This window comes from Dendronephthya gigantea, unplaced genomic scaffold, assembly GCF_004324835.1.
Source record: "Dendronephthya gigantea isolate DGI-Jeju-01 unplaced genomic scaffold, DenGig_1.0 000151F, whole genome shotgun sequence".
Taxonomy (NCBI): domain Eukaryota; kingdom Metazoa; phylum Cnidaria; class Anthozoa; order Malacalcyonacea; family Nephtheidae; genus Dendronephthya; species Dendronephthya gigantea.
In genome coordinates this window covers 395,219-412,261 of record NW_021163161.1, presented here as the reverse complement: position 1 = coordinate 412,261, position 17,043 = coordinate 395,219, and the positions used below count along the sequence as shown (strand labels likewise).

General features: G+C 36.9%; 1 long non-coding RNA gene across 1 annotated transcript; it reads left to right on the top strand.

Moving 5' to 3' along the window:
* Positions 1-15,924: 15,924 nt before the first annotated feature.
* On the top strand, positions 15,925-16,723 carry LOC114537136. Its single transcript, XR_003688557.1, has 3 exons — positions 15,925-16,017; positions 16,185-16,252; positions 16,632-16,723. It is a non-coding gene; the product is annotated as an uncharacterized LOC114537136 (long non-coding RNA).
* The last annotated feature ends 320 nt before the right edge of the window (positions 16,724-17,043 follow it).

Below are 17,043 nucleotides of genomic sequence, written 5' to 3'. Positions count from 1 at the left end.
TTAAGTGTTCGACTAAACTTCAGCTGGTAAAATCTACCTCCTCATCTGTGATCAAAGTTTGATAAACCTCCTCATTGAGAAAGCATGGTGAAGGCCCACTCTGCGCTAAGCTCACGTTTACCAATTCGCCGCAAGCTTTGAAATTGCCACTGTGTATATAATTCGTTGAGTGACACGGACTCCCATCAGGAAATGATATCAGTTAGAAATTCTTTTGCTAATGCTCCGGTGTCAATACCTGCCTCGCCTAAGAATCTTATGCGATGAACATGTTCCGGCAAAAGTTTATTTGTTGCTCTCTGCCAAAGCTTCAACTTTCTTTCTAACTGTGCTTTTCTCTGGAAAACAATAAATACTGAATCTTTCCCATTTGAAATTATTTTTTCTCCCAAGGAGGAAATCATGTGACATTCATCTGTGAATGTTGTCCCGCTTTCGTTGGTAATTTCTCTCTCCCGACTTTCCTCGAATTCACGTTGCAAAGACAAAGCAAGTTTCTCATCATTCGTAATTTGGTCTTGATCAGCTTTTATCAACGCAAGTCATATCCAGTACAATTTCATCGTCCGAATCACTTATGCATACCTTTGAACTGAAGAACAAAATTTTGTCGGCTACCCAATTCTCCACCATGATTGCTCACCTGATTGAGTATCTAAGTAATAAGAATAAAGAACATATCATAAACCTACTCAAAAAAGAGCAAGAGGTCTGTTGCGATTTCACGAAGGAGGCTGGTCAGCAGGGACGTAGCTATAGGGGAGTGTAACACCCCCCTGCAATATTTTTCTAATTTCAGGTAAATTTTCATGTTAAGATCAGGTAAACTACGAGTTTTGTCTAATAAGTGATTAGTGAAAGTATTGGCACTAAATTTAAAAAGTAATGCATTTTATACTTGAATATACACAAGTAAACAACTGAGATTCATTTTGAATGGTTTTAACCAGACGACTTCTTATTACAGCTGCTTGAAGCTAAAGGTGAGGGATTGTGAGCTCTTTGAAGGGTGAAACTCTTGATTTCGCTGCGATTGCGAATTGAACCGTCTTAACGTAAATGTCCGGTTCCTTATCGGTGTTGCAGTTTCGCCAAAAAAATAGGTGTACATGTTGGTCAGATAACGGTATTGACACCATGTAGTACATTTTAGATATGTCACCACAGACGGCTATTGGATTTTCTCTGAAACGAGAGGGTCATGCCAAATGAACTGTTTAACAAGTCCGGTCCTTTGTACCAGTAATTGTTGAGTGTGTGGCCATCATACGTTGCTGAGCGGTTAAACACAATTCGTATAGGTGTACTCCTCGTATAGGTGTACTCCTTTTCTCTGGACGAACGGCCGCATGATGTGAAATGTAATTAATGCACTGGGCCATCCCATTTTTCAATTTCCTTTTTCGTTAGCTTCATTGAAAACTTTGTCTTCCATTTCCTTTATTTGGCTGTTATAACTCAGCATATTTCGGTTTTTAAAGCAATCGTCGCTCGGTGCTTTCCATCCTTTTGACTACTTGTGGGTAGTTGTTGGGCAACTCTTGTGGATCCCTTTTCCAGTGGTACTTCATTGTCCATTTATTATGCTCAAGTGTACATGTTTCCTCAATGATTTTCATCTCAGCCCGTTCTTGTGGCGACATCCTTGCAGCTTCGCACGTACAGGGAGATACAGATACCCCCATTGATTCGGTCTTCCAGAATTCACTTATATCAACTGATGGGGCAAATCTAACATGGAAAAAATTCTTTACTTTGTTACTTTGACTTTAAATTTTTACTCCAAACACAACCCATCCCAATGGACTTTTTTGTACTGAAACACCATTCTTTACTCTGGTTCCACCATATGAAAGGACAGATAATTTATTCCAACAAGGATGTCAATCAGCCTGTACTGCGATGGATTTCATTCTTGGGTAAACCAAACAGTTCCGAGACTTTATTGCCATAGATGGTTGCATGATCTTGTGATATTTGTGGGATCCCTACTGCTTTGATGGTTTGAACCAGCTTTTCATTTGATGCATAAATCGATACTTTATATGACTTGGTGTTTAGTTCATGTTCAGTTTCTCCTACTATAGCAATGAGAATCGTTACTGGTTTACCTTCCAATCCAAGTTCTTCCGCGAAGGCACTTCAGACTTGTGCACCACTGTCATAACAGACGCTTGCCTGTTATTTGCACTTACCATTGGCTCCTTTAACATTGGCAGAAATAATCGGTAGGACTGTTTCACTGTTATTTTGTACAAACCCAACAAGATTTTTTTTATCTTCACTTGTGTTCTCATGGAGCAATCTATGATGCAGTTTCTTACAGAGAGAACCATCAGGCTTCTTTTCTGAACAACTCTTTCTTTCGCAAACAGTTTAAAGCTGTATGACCTTTACTTCTTTTGAGACAACTAAAACATGCCCTTTGCTCTTTCACAACTTCCCATTGTTCCTTCAGCTCCATACCTTTGAATCAGGGGCATTGATCAACATAGTGGACATCTTTCCTGACATAACATTGGATTTTTTGCCTATCACATATCGCAGGATTAATATTTCCATCATTGGATCTTCGCGACAGATGGACACAGGTGCGGATCTAGGATTTTTCATACCTTAGTCAAATTTTATGACGTCATTTATGACGTCACGTATGGCGTCAGGCATATTAAAAGATGTTCGATTTTTTAAGGATACACTTTTAAAAATATACGCTAATAATTGCTTTTGAGATGACACTGAGGGGAGAGTCTACTTATTCCCAAAGTATTCCTTAGTCCCTACTTTGAGTAGTCCCAACTTTGAGTATTATTGTTACCTACTAGTACCAGGGCCGAAGCTGAAGCATCAGAACTTAGGAGAAGTAGGAAAATATTCAAAACAGGAAATTAAAATCACGCTAGATCAAGTATCTAACAATTATATCGCGTACTGACGGCAGAGTTACAATGTCAACATCATGATGTATATTCACTCATAATTTTCATATGAACGTATTTATACATGTGATATACATCAGGAATACGAATAATAATAAGTAACTGAAAGTGAACATGCTAAGTTTCTGTCTTATCATATTTAAGTTATATATTCATATACAGCAACCTTTGACCCGGCCAGCGCAGACATATGTAAATTTATATTTGAATACATAAAGACTAGCCATGCTTGTTGTTGTTCGACAATCATTTTGCCGATTTGAGATCTAAAAACACAGTTATATAGAAGCGTAGCATGGAATAAACAAAATATAGTTAGCTTATTGCAGTACAAGCCTTTTTCTTGCCATTACGAGCGTGCTTCGGCACATATAACTCCACACAAAAAGCCTTGTCAGAGCGTGTCGCCTTCATAAATACAAAGATTGAAACGTTGCATAAATATCGCGTCATTTAGACACTCTAAATCGTTCGAATGGCTCGTACTAATCACTACAAGACGATGAAGACATTGTAAAATAACACAATAACAAAGCGAACGCGAAATTTAATCCTTCGATGCTCAGAGCGATTGAAAAGGCATGTTTCCACTCTTTGCCTAGTCTTTGCCTAACATGACTAACACAGGCATGCTTACGAAGCACAGTGATTGGTTCAACTCGCCAAAGATAGGCAAAATCTGCAAGCCAATGAAAGAATAGATTTAAAAAAAATTACCCAATCATAAGGCTTCCTGATTACGTCAAGTTAGGCAAATTCATCTTGGTTAGGCAAAAAAGCTATTAGCCAATCAAAAGGCTGTATCGGCCGCCAGGCATAGGCAAAATAGCTGCCTCTCATTGGCTTGCTTCATGGCTTGCCTAAATACCAATGAGCTGTATATCAATAAATAACTGGACTGTGATATGAAAATATGAATAATGAACTGCATGTTTCCACTTATGAATGAATACTTTCGGAATTGGGAACTGGGAATTTTGTAATTAATATCTGGATAATTTACCATAGTCATTTGACTATGTTGCCTACCCCTAGGTCCGCACCTGGATTGACATTTTTCACACCCAAAGCATGAATTCCTCATCAACGTAATTCGGCTCCTTTTCTGATTGCAGCACCAGAACGCATTTGCACTCTCATTTCTTCTTCCATCCATTTAAGCAAATTGACTAATGATGGTTCCCTAGCCTGTACATACATGTGGCGAGACCAGACTTCTGGTAATCAGAAGTCATCTCATTGTTCAATCAAAGAGATAATGTGAGTATTATCCATATATTGTGGCCGCTTTACCAGCCTCGTTCCCAGATGCTTTAAATAAAATAAATATAGGAACACTAAATGCTTTTACATAGATCAGTGGCTAAGCTGAGCGAGCGCGCAAGGAGTTTTGGGGAGGACACAGGAAAGGAAGCGCCTGGCAAAATATGCATAAAACATGGCGGCTCACAATTTATGAGTTCACTTCACTGTTGTTTACTATTCAAAAGTGCAAAAGAGGAACTTGTCAAAATATTAATTCCGCCTGAATATTTAAGAGCGATACACAGAAATATATTAATGGAGAAAATTTTATGCACAAATCAGTGTTTAGGTATCGCACTGTCATCATTTCCAAATAAAGAATTATCAAGCAGGGCAAAAAGCAAATCCATTCGGATTTGCAAAATTCTACATGAAGAAGAAACAAGAAAATGTATGGATAAGATATTTGGGAAACGTCCCTTGATAGTATGCTTTTCTCCTCACCGGACAAATCGAGGGAAGCCATCAACAGTGACTGTTTAACATATACATTTGAATCCATATAAGGAATATAATATTATTTTATATTCCACAATTTATTCCAAATCTGTAGCCATTCTGTGCCTTCTTTTATTGCATTAGCCTCTTGACAAATTATATGCTACAATACAGTAGCCAGTAGGTATTATGCATTAATGCATTGAAAAAGATTCTAAAGATATTTTGTGTTAACACCCAAAGCTCATTAGAAATGTGATAACAGGTTATATATCAAGTTGAATACATATATTACAAAATGCTTAGTTACATGCAAACCTATTGGACTTGGATTCAACAACATGCAGAGACAGCGGATGTTTTCCTGGTCTTTTATTAACTGCTGATTAGTAGCATCAGGTGCTAGATGTTTTTGAAAAGGTGTTTTAAAAACACAAATATGTGTCATAACCTGTTGGACATAACCCATGAGGTTGCATGTATATGGCAATAACACAAAGAACGCTAAATATAATTATTGCCTAGCAATCTCTGTAACCCCCTCCTCTCTATCTCTGACAGTGTGCAACACCATGCATGAATTATAATTGTAATATGGTATAATATGATTATTATATGGTGTATATATGAATTATATTTTAAATTAAATTTTTATCTCCATGAGTTATGGCAGTTCATTGACCTAGACATCCATCTGCAAGAGATGATAGCTTTAGTTGCCTGCTAGACTACATTCAAAGAGTATTCAAGCAGACATCTCCAGCAGGAGATAACTATATGAAATAGCTGGAGTCTCTAACCAGCACACAGTCATAAACAAAAAATAGCAATTGCTGCACGATTTTCATTCTGGTTAAAATGATCTCCTAGATTGTTGAGTTAATTTACACATTATTGTTAAACACAGGAACATGTTGGGGCTTACAAATGAAAGACATACTGTGAGGCAAATCAATGTAAATGTGTCAACTTCAGGTTTGACTGGCAGAGCGGGCCCAGTTAACATGTATAAAAAGTATTTGAAATATATGTACTGTATCACATTTAAAAAACATAGAAACATACATATATTTTAATGTCAATGGAAAATATACCAGCTTCACATACTCAGCAGATAGAATAAAATTCCAACGCTTATGAAATACCAACTGACTTACTTTGAACATTTTGCCCCCTAAGCGACGATAAATCCAAATCATCAGAACTTGAAGACGCTATTGTAAGAATAATTTTATCATCAGAATATGATAACGGTCAATGGATATAATTATTAGCATATTTAAGAAATACACGAAAGATTCACTGACGTACTAAGTATTATGTAAAAAGCAACCAAAGTCTGTAAAAAGATATTACCGTCAAATGAGAACTTTTTCAGCAATTGCTCCAGGTCATCCATATGGCCACAAACCACCAAAAATGCAAGAATGCGCGAGTAAAACGCAGAGGCGTATATGCATATTATGTCTATGATGTGGATACTTCAACACGTAAATAGATACAAAGCAATATACTAATCAATACTGTATACAGCCAAAATGATTTGATTACTGCACAAAATGTCCATTTTGGTATAGTATCATTTATGCACTGTGTGCAGAATATCAGGTATCAATTTGCTATCAACATAATATACATTCGTGTAAGAGTCTATCAATACATAAACAACACAGCGTCGTTTCTTCCTAACCTCTTAGCTCAACTTATGGAATAAACCATCCAAATTATATTTGTGTTGAATTGAATGCTCGTAATTCATAACATAAGTTGATAAAGTGCGTAGATTCTCAAAGAATTGCTCGATTTTTACGCCCGGAATGTTTTGAAGCAATGCTCGTCGCTCCTCGTTTCTTTACATCGTGAATAATGTTCAAGTCTCGACGGCACATGCGCAGTTGCGACATGTAAAAAAGAATCGGGTGTTCTTGGGGGTAATTCTGCCCACACCCCTTTAAAACAAAACCCAAACCGCAGAAAAGCAATGCTTCAAAATTTACAGTAACCACCAAAATCCCTCAATATTTTGGTGAACTTTGCAAAAGGGGTATAGTGCATTAATAAATAAAGCAAGTTAAACTGATTTAAAAACCGTAATTACTGATCATATACAAAAAGTTACTATACACATAAATCAACCTACCCCCATAAAGTTTACACTGTGACTGACTGACTTACTGACTCGTTTGAATTTTCGCCACTCATCACAATACTGCAAAGTTTCTCAAACTTTGCACTAAAAATGGCACTGGTTCAACGTCAAAATTTTCCGAAGTGAACGTTGAAGAAATTCAGCAAATTATCGATGATTCAATACCGGGTAGTACCAAAAAGCAAACAAAATGGAGTGTATCAATCTTTTAAGGTAGTTGTAAAACACAATAATTGCTTTTTGTTTGCCCTGAACATTTTGACAATTCGCATTTACGTTTGAAAACTTATTTATGGTGTTTTTTATTTAAAGAATGGCTGCAAGTAAGATATCCTACTGAGTACTTGGAATGTTTAAGCAAAGAGACACTGGCAGAACGACTAACCAAGTTTTATCAAGAACTGAAACAAAGCGACGGAAAAGACTATAGTCGTTCAGCTCATGTCGCTGTGAGAGCAGGAATCAACAGATATTTATCCTCAGAGAGACAGTAGGAAAGACGTTTTCAATCATAACTGATCCTGTTTTTAGAACAGCAAATAAGTCTTTAAAGCAAAGCTAACTGAAGAAAATTAAGGAGGATGGGTCGTCCAAAGTGAAACATCACTCAAGTATTCAACCCGAAGACATACAAAAATGTTATGACAGTGGTGTTTTTGAGAGTGATTCGCCTATATCATTATTGCGAGTGAACTGGTTCAACATAAACTTATATTTCCGCAGAAGAGGTCGAGAAAACCAAAGGAAATTGACAAAGAACAGTTTTGTTTTCGAAACAGACGCCAATGATTTAGAGTATGTTGAAATGGCCGAGCAAGAGAAAACTAAGAATCATCCTGGCGGTCTTAGCGACAAGGCGGACGAAGCGGATCCTAAAATGTTTTCGACTGGTGACAGCCATTGTCCTGTTCAATATTTAAAGAGGTTGATTGAGGTACTCAACCCAGGAGAAGAAGCACTTTTTCCAGAGGCCAAAGAGAACATTTTCTGCTAGTGAAAAAATCTGGTTTGATAGAGCGCCTCTTGCCGTCAACATGTTAGGAAATATGATGAAAGAAATATCAACAGCAGCAAAACTGAGCCAGGTGTACACAAACCATTGTACAAGGGCAACTTCAGTCACTTTACTGGATTGAGCTGGAATTCCTGTCCATTGTATAATGCAAGTTTCGGGCCACAGAAACGAGAGAAGAGTTAAGGTGTGCTGCGAAAGACAAACGATACAACAACAAAAGAAATGCTCGGAAATTTTGGGCAATCCAGTGGCTTCACTTGGGTCAAAGGACCAACCATTGCAGCAAAACAAATACAACAACAGAAATGAAATAAGTTACAAAAACACCTTTGCCAAGACAACATCCCCCAAATTTGTTGACTTTGGAAGTGCAAGTTTCGAAAACTGCAATTTAACGTTTACTTACAATGGCAAGCAGGGACCAAAAAAATTACTTGCTGCACTAAATGGGCTTTCCGCCGGTGAGTCCCTCATTGGTGAAACTTTGTTCTGTTAATTCTTAGCTTATTTAAAATGTTTTATTGTGTTAAACTATACTTGTCAGATAATTTGATAATAAATTGTTGAACTGTTTGAATTCCCTTCGTTTTTGATTGTCTTTTCAATCTCAATTTCTTATATAAATATAGTCCTTGCCTTGGATCATCATTGCAGCAATCAGTGAACTCAGATTGTATATTAAAAGTGTTAGAGACTTTATGTTCGTGTTTTGTTTACAAATAAACGCACTTGCTGATCATACAATGAACTCGAAATTTCAACATTCCACTCGGCCTACGGCCTAGTGCAATATTGAAATTTCTCGTCCATTGTATGGCCAGCGCTTGCGTTTATTTGTAAACAAAACACTCACAACAGTCTCTAACCCTTAAATAGATGATAATCAACAATTTTCCAGAGGTGGGGGAATTCGAAGCTGTCTGGCGTGGTCAAGCCACCACTCGAAATGTCTAGCAGTGGCAATTTGGAAATAATGGAGTTATACCGAACATTATGCAAAATATTTTATTTGGTTATCTCACAGCTGATCTAGAAAAATTTGGGGAGTGGGCCTTCGAGGCTGTCTGGCGGAGCCAACCCACCACCCAATGTGTCCGGCAATGGACATTAGTAACTACAAGAGTTACGCTAAACATTTTGGCAAATATTTTATTTGGTTATCTCACAGCTGATCTAGCTGATTTTCTCGTATCTTTCACGTGCCCATCCTAACCACGCCCACCAGCGTATGCCTGGCAGACGTTCATTTTCGTATATTTATAGGCATGTAGAACATTACTACATCCGGATAATGGTTTTATTCAGTCATGAAACATGTATCTGAATTCAAATACTGTTTAAAGAAGTCTTGCATAGCATGATTTATTACTAATTGAAAATCAATGTGCTCTAAATAAAATCAGAGCACTTTTACTGTTAGGATAATTTAACTTAAATGGGTACTTTTGGGGTTGGTTTGCTAGTGTAGTCAAAACACAAAGACAATAATATAATATAATAATCCAATAATCAATTTTGAAAAAAATGTACTCTTTTAACAAAGAAACATTCTGTCTGGAATGATACAGCAGACTAGTCTTCTTGGTTAACATACCAACAATTGAACTTTGCCTCTAATTTTTCTGTGGCAACTTCCACATTACATGGCTTATTTCCCTTGTTGTATGGCTTCAAGTTACCACCATAGTGCAAAAGCAGACACATCAATTGTACAGCCTCAAGCTCATGACTTACAACGCAAGTCAAGGACTTCCCAGAAGAAGTTGCAGTTACCTCTTGATATTCAGTTTCATTCTATTAATATAATGGATATTTAAAAGGAAGACAGAATTAAAATACAGGGTCAATAATATTTTTTAAGGAATCCATCCGCCAAAGTATTATAATTTGACTAAAAACATATTATCGCTCATGTTTTGTCTCTTTTGTGAAGACTGAAGTTGTCAAAAAATTGTCTTAACAATAATTTTACCATTTATATAATTAACATATTATATTTTACTCACCTTTGTCCTTCGATGTTCAAATATCTTTTTGATACACGCATGTGTTTCCTTCTCATTAATTTGTCTGCATATGGAGATGGATTTGTCCCTGTCGGACACCAAAAAGTCCTTCTTATGTTTCACACGAAAATGATGCACAATACCGCTTTCGTGATAAAACGCTCTTTGAGCGATGCATTCATCTACTGGGCATAAGATCTTTCCCAAAAAAACTGCTTCGTGAACAGGTCTTTTGATTTCATTCAACACATGACTGATTTCGTCTACATTTGCATTAATACATCGTCCGCCATCTTGAAATCATTTTCTGCCAGGCGCTAAATTTGCCAAAACCTCCCCAAGCACCCCCGCGTTTTTTCAGCTGAACTGTGCATAAGACCTGAATGCAACGTTATATATTTTAGTATTAAAGCGCCTGGGCGCGACAGGTGTATACACATTATCTTGAACAGAGATAATGAAAACTGAGTGCTTTGACAATCCAAAAAACAAGTTCAATCAAACTCAACAAATATAATCAAGCATATGTGGAGGATCGACTCTCGTGACAATGATTCCAAGCAAACGCAAGTTACACCTCAGGGAAATTATGAAAATACAATGGAAGATCTCACAAATATTTGATTTTACTATGGCTTATGGAATCATTTTGTTGCTTCAATATAATACACAAATTTCAAAAGAATATTGCCACACAAAGGATTGACTTCTCTCAATCGAAACGCCAAGTCAATATTATTAATTAATCCATATGAAATCAACAATTCTCAATAAAAGGATCACTACTCGACGATTGTCCACCAATATACAGACATAAAATGTTATTCCGATTATTGCCGAAAACTAGGAATGAACCTTTTCTCCTCGTTCGCAAGGTTGACCTTTCTAATATTCTCTTCTAATAGTTCTATGTTAATAAAATATCTAACATGTTTGTTACGTGTTGTCCTGTTCGTCCTCTCAGGGATGAGCAAAGCCAGTCAAATTTGTCTGATTTGTAAATGTGATGTCTCGTACGTGACATTCTCCTTCTGCATCTATTCCCTTTCCACTATCGTTTTGCTATTCAACTTTGTCATTTTGTCACTTTTGTGATACCTGTATGTGTTAATTTTGTGATTGTGTTTATTTCAGTGTCTTTCTTAATATCTTTAACTCAAATCGAAATTGAATCTAATATCCACTAATTACAATTAAAGTAATTAAAGTCTCTTAACACAGACAATGTCATTCTTCTTGAAATTTTGGTAACAACTACCTTCAATGGGAAAATGAATCTGACCACCAGTTTTAAAACAACCATCAATGTTTAGCCTGGAGAGAAAATAGAATTCTTCGCGAATCTGGAAACGTTTGCTACAAAGACCCGAGATGACAACGGCCATATTGGCAATAAAAAACTTTCAGTACGCACGTAAGTGCTTCTTCTGTAAGTCAACCATTGTCCAAACAGCTGTCAACTGGGTCACAACAGATTGCGCATCCTGCAAGGGATCTATCTTATCAAGACTAGCTACTTAAACAAACCAGTGCCTTGTGATGCTTTCAGATAATAACTAGTACACAGCAACTGCATCTGTAAGTATATTAGTTTCACAGTCAAATAATTTTAAATCATTGTCAACCCACTCAACTATTCTTATTTAAGGTTTAACCAAGGCTACCTTCTTTATATGTAGATTAAATTAACAATTTCTTTACTCTCTCCTTTGAGCTGGACAGAGCCAAAAAACCTCAGCTGGATGAAAAAGATAAGGTTCTTCTGCTGACAACCACATACACACTTCTGATAGACCCGAACCGAAATGTCATAGAAAGTGCTACCCAATATGAAGATTCTGAAATGCCAAAAGATGACCTTGAAACTTTGGACATTAACTAAGTTATTAAATTAACATGTCAATCTTTTATATGCTTATAGAGACTGTTCAAGTTTGAAATTGTATTTTTTTCTGAATAATTTTCATCATTGTAAATACTTACTTTCTAAAAAAATCCATCTTTAAATAAAAGTTAATTGAACAGTATCTGATTGTTCACTTTCATTATTTGTTCTATACTTACTAGTTTCTTTTACACTTAAGTTTTCAATCACAACTATGTGCCTTAATTATCACCTAGCTGCATTAACAGGGCCTACAGATGTTTATAACTTTTCACAATTAAAAATTCCTTTCCCAATTAAAGTCTGACATCTCCTATATATTAAACAAGTTCACTTGGACACTCCCTTAACTACAACTTGTCAAAACAGGTCACCATGTCTTATAATGAAACTTCCAACCTCATGCACCACCATACCATAGTATATCTCCAGAACAATTATTTCAAATAAACTCAAATGACATATTAATATTTTCTCAGAGAAAAGAAAAACTACCTCTGAATATGCTTTGTTTCTTAATACATACACCTTTAACACATAGGGCGAGCGACCATAAAATACACTTTGGTCCTATACGGTAGTTTAACTCAAATTTCTGATAAATATAAGAATCCTCCTTTGCATTTCAAGTTACTCACCATTCACATAAAATCCACAAAACCTTCTCAATCCCTTGAATATTTAAAAACAAAATAATAAAATTCAAAACTAGCCTCTATTTGGCCTTAACTCAAAAGTTTTTCGCTTGGTTCTGCAATCCCGACCACTATAGCTCAGTGTTCCAATCTAGTCCTTAGGCCCAGTGCTTAGGCCTCATTTCACATGCTTTAAATTTTTGTGACGTCATTACTGGGCAAGTATCACAGGCAAGTATCTGCGAATGCGAACAAGAATGCTGGCCACTGAGCTATATAATATATTCTTTTCGGGAACTAGGAACATTACATATAAGAATTGTTATATAGCTCAGTTAGCTCAGTGTTTATTTTACTTCCGCTGTGAACTTTGCGTGGTTTTGCCGTGAAATCAGCATGATTTTGCCGTGACGTTTGCATGGCTTTGCACGTGTATTAACATTTAGCTCGTTTTTGTCGTGAGATTGTTTATATTATTATTTTTAAAGGTGAAATAGGATCAGTGTGCCACAGATTTAGTGAATTTGCCCTGACCCTTGTGGGCGACCCTACAACTTACAACAAAATATTAACTACAGTAACCATAGTGGTGTCGATAGTTGAGTTCAGAAGGACGTGTTTATTGGAGCTCCATCTAGTTTATGCTATAAGACAATACCTCAGGTGAATTAATGCCTGGGTCTGTCCATGTTTTTAAAAAGCTGCGCATGCGTGGAACACCTGTGATTATTAATATGCGTGTCTATAAGTGTGAAAGTATAATATGGCGTGGTGCAAAATATCTTTGTTTATAGTTTCTTTAAACATTATAGCAACTGGAAGAAATTGACACAAAACTAGATTTCATGGAGATATTACTTTTTATCACTTGACAGAAATCACAGAACGTGCAGTGTTTTTCAAGCCCGCAGATATGTTTTATCTTTTGTTTACACACTGTCGAGAAGGTGGATTGTTGTTAAAATTTTCATATAAAAGAGTTCATTTTAAGTAAACCCACATTTTAACAAAGGAAACACATATCGAAATTGTGCAAACACTTAACTGTAAGAGAGTATTGGGCAGTGTGCAGTCATGTTTAGAAAATGATATAGTATTTCAAAGTTCCTTAGTTGTCTTTAAAGCTTGTAACAAAGCAAGTAAGAATTCCCAATGCATTGTTAAATTGGTTAGAGCATGAAAATTGAGTATAAGAATTTTAGTAACACAAATACTTTAGAAATCATTACCAGTATTGTAATGTCAAGTAACTTGTTGCACTTGAGAGGTTTAATAGAACATTGAGTGCAATCAGTGGCATAGAACCCTGATGTGCGCTACTTTAGTATTTACTCTACAAAGAGAAAGCGCTGGTGCTTAATGGGTCAATGTATAGAATTCTGCTGCAAAATATTCAATTCTCACACTAATATGCCAAAAAGAAGGCATTTTTACAGCCTCCCGAAGCATTTGTTTTTGGGAACATATCAAAAGAAGCATTATACAACTTTACAAATCATATTAGCTATGTCTAAGCACATTGCTTTAGTATATACCAAATGTTGTGGAATAACTTCACAGTTAAATGACAATTCATATCTAAACAGTTCTACTCTTGAAAACGAGTTTCACAACATAAATTTTCACTGCTTACAGTACAAAATTTTGTTTCACTTATTATATCAACATTGTACTTTCATACTACTGAACACAGTTATCACTGCTGCCCAAAGACTCCAGGTCTTCACTTGACAGCCTGTTGCCTAAAGACTCATTGACAACATAAGTTTCCACTGTTCACAGCATAAAATTTAGTTTAGACATGAAATTTAATTGCACGTTTCATATGGCAAAACAGTTTTCAATAGCTGCCCAAAGACTCTAGGTCTTGACAGCCTGCTGCCTAAAGACTAAAAGTCATGACAACATAAGTTTCCACTGTTCAACCCATAAAGTTTAGTTTAGACATGTAATTTTATTGCACCTTTTAATGAGGTTATTTAATAACCAAAGTTAATAGCGAGGAAACCACATGTGATCCGGAAGTTAGGTGTTCCTGTTGAGGTGCGCTGCGTCAGCCCACATGTTACTCGCTTTGTGGTCATTAGTTGCTCGGCATGCAAAGTGTAACAAGCTTAACAAAAAGTTTAAATGGTTATATCAAAAGAACCGAAACTTCGTCTTAATGGATTCATACATGGCTGATAGATGCATCTTTGGGAGAGTCTTCTACCCCAGCTGCCACAGGGACCAACATCAACTGGAGCTGGAGTTCCTCTCAGGACTTCAGAACGCCATGGCTAGCCTTGCATTCAAGTTACCCCATCACTCGACGCATTTGGAACAGTTGGGGGATGCGTTCCCGTCCACTTCCATCGCTATATCGCACCAAGATAACTCGTCTCTGCAAGGTACGTTATACGCTCCTTCCTTTGTTATGGCTTTAAGGGGTAGTACTATCCCCGAGCCAAGTTCTTCCTTGCCCACAACCCGACCAGCAGTGAGCGCATGTATCTCTGGCAACGAACCCCCACTCTCTCCATGCCACTAACATGTCAATGACTCCCCACCTCGTTCCTGAGAAAGCCTTCAGCTTGGGCCCCGGCCGTGCGCCAATTCCTCTGAGGCTGGTCACAAAAATTCTTCAAAACTAATTCATCGAAATGGGCAATCTTTTTCCGAACAACCTTGACGAACCCGTTTTGGACAGGACCAGCTTCACCATCGAGGGCTCATCGATAGTGCTGTTGTCGAAGTCGGCCCGTGAAAAGAAACCACCATTAGACATTCTTTTGTGGGTTGAGTGCTTCAATAGCTCCAAGGTTGGCGAGAGCATTGAAATTAAGAAGTTGAGGAACATGAAGCATCGACCAGCACTGGGTCAATTCCAAGCACATTCTCACAGCTTCAACAACCAGACCACAATTGCGATCGATAAAGACCCAAAGTACCATGTCATCCCTACAGTCTACAACATTTGGCAAAAAGAACAATCGTCCAGGCTGGCTGAAGTCGCAAAGAAATCTCTTATCGTTGCATATGACATGCGGGTCGACAGTCCTGGACATAGTGGTCTTTTGGGTTCAGGGAGCATATTGGATGCCGAAAGAAACATCTTGAGTACACAAGTAATCAAGGTACAGCATGTAACTATGATTTATGGTCTATAATATAGAAATAATTATCCATGATTACTTATGGATCATTATTTCTGTATTATATTATAACCATTAACCATTATTAAATATGGTATAATATATATATATATATATATTAATATCAATATTATCAGATCAATATTATCAGATACTATATATTAATATCAATATTATCAGATGTTAAATTTCTGTAACACATCCACACAAACTATATTTTGCTTCATTTTTGAGCATTGTGTATACAGTTTAAGGTTATTGCACTTCTCTAAACTACAATTTACACCAAATATGTTCTAAACAGTTGTATGTGATTTTCAACAGTCTACTGTGGTAAAGAACTCTAACACAATGGAGTTGGAGTCACTGAAGCGGCAGCTAAAGTGTTTAGAAGAAAACGGTACTAGTGTTTCAAAACTGGTGACAGATCGCCATGGGCAAGTGTCTACCTATATGGCAAATGAACGACCGCAAGATGAACATTGCTATGATGTGTGGCATGTAGCAAAAGGTAAATAAAAGATAAAACCACAATTATAGCATATTATCAGAGGGGGAGATCAGGCAAGGAGCAATTGCACATGATCTTTGGGTTACATTATGGCATGTGAAACAGTTTAGGGTAGTGTCAAAATAAGTTGTAGTATAATACACTCTTATATTAATAAAAAACCATAGGAGAGAAGAAAAGATTGACAAAGCTTGCCAAGAAAAAGAAATTCAAATTGATTGGGCCATGGATTGGTGTGAGTAACTTATGTTTTCTATCTGTGCATGTAATTTGGTTGTTCTGCCTTTTTGCTCAAAATACTTATAGGGGTTGTAAAAAATTCACCTTTGGGGCCCAGCCCAATGATTAAAAAGATAGTGATTCACCATGTTTTGGCAAACAAATACTTAGCAACAAGTTGGATCATTTCCTAACCAAGCTATGCCCTGCATGATTCTCCTAAAATGTACAGGATTACACAAAGTTACAACCAAAGTACAGCACATGTATGTGATTAATAATGTCCAAACACTACCAATGTGTACCAATGTGTTAAGGTAGTTAAGACCCAGCAGTCTGAGGTAACCCTATTATGTAAACTCATAATTATGTCATTTCTTTCATTATAAGTATAGTCAATTATAAACCACATCTACTGGGGTAGGAACTCCAGTGAAACTGCTGATGAGCGAGAGGAGAAATGGCGCAGTATCCTCAATCACATTGCCAACATACAAGAACATGAAGGGCATGTGATCTTTGTGGAATGTGAACATGATGTGATTGAAAGAGCCTGGCTTAACCATAATTTGCAGTTTATGTATTTTTGTTACTGATATTTACTTTAGCCAGAGAAGAAGGGTTGTACTGTAGAGAAGAAGGGTTGTACTGTAAGTGATAGAAAGCCCCAAGCATGCATTTTCAGGGTATCAATATTGATGTGTCTTGTAGGGTCTGCAGCCTACAAAAAGCTGGCAGAGGTACTGACAAGATACTGAGAGGTACTGACGTCTCATTGCAGCAATCAGGAAATTGTCCCAGTATCAT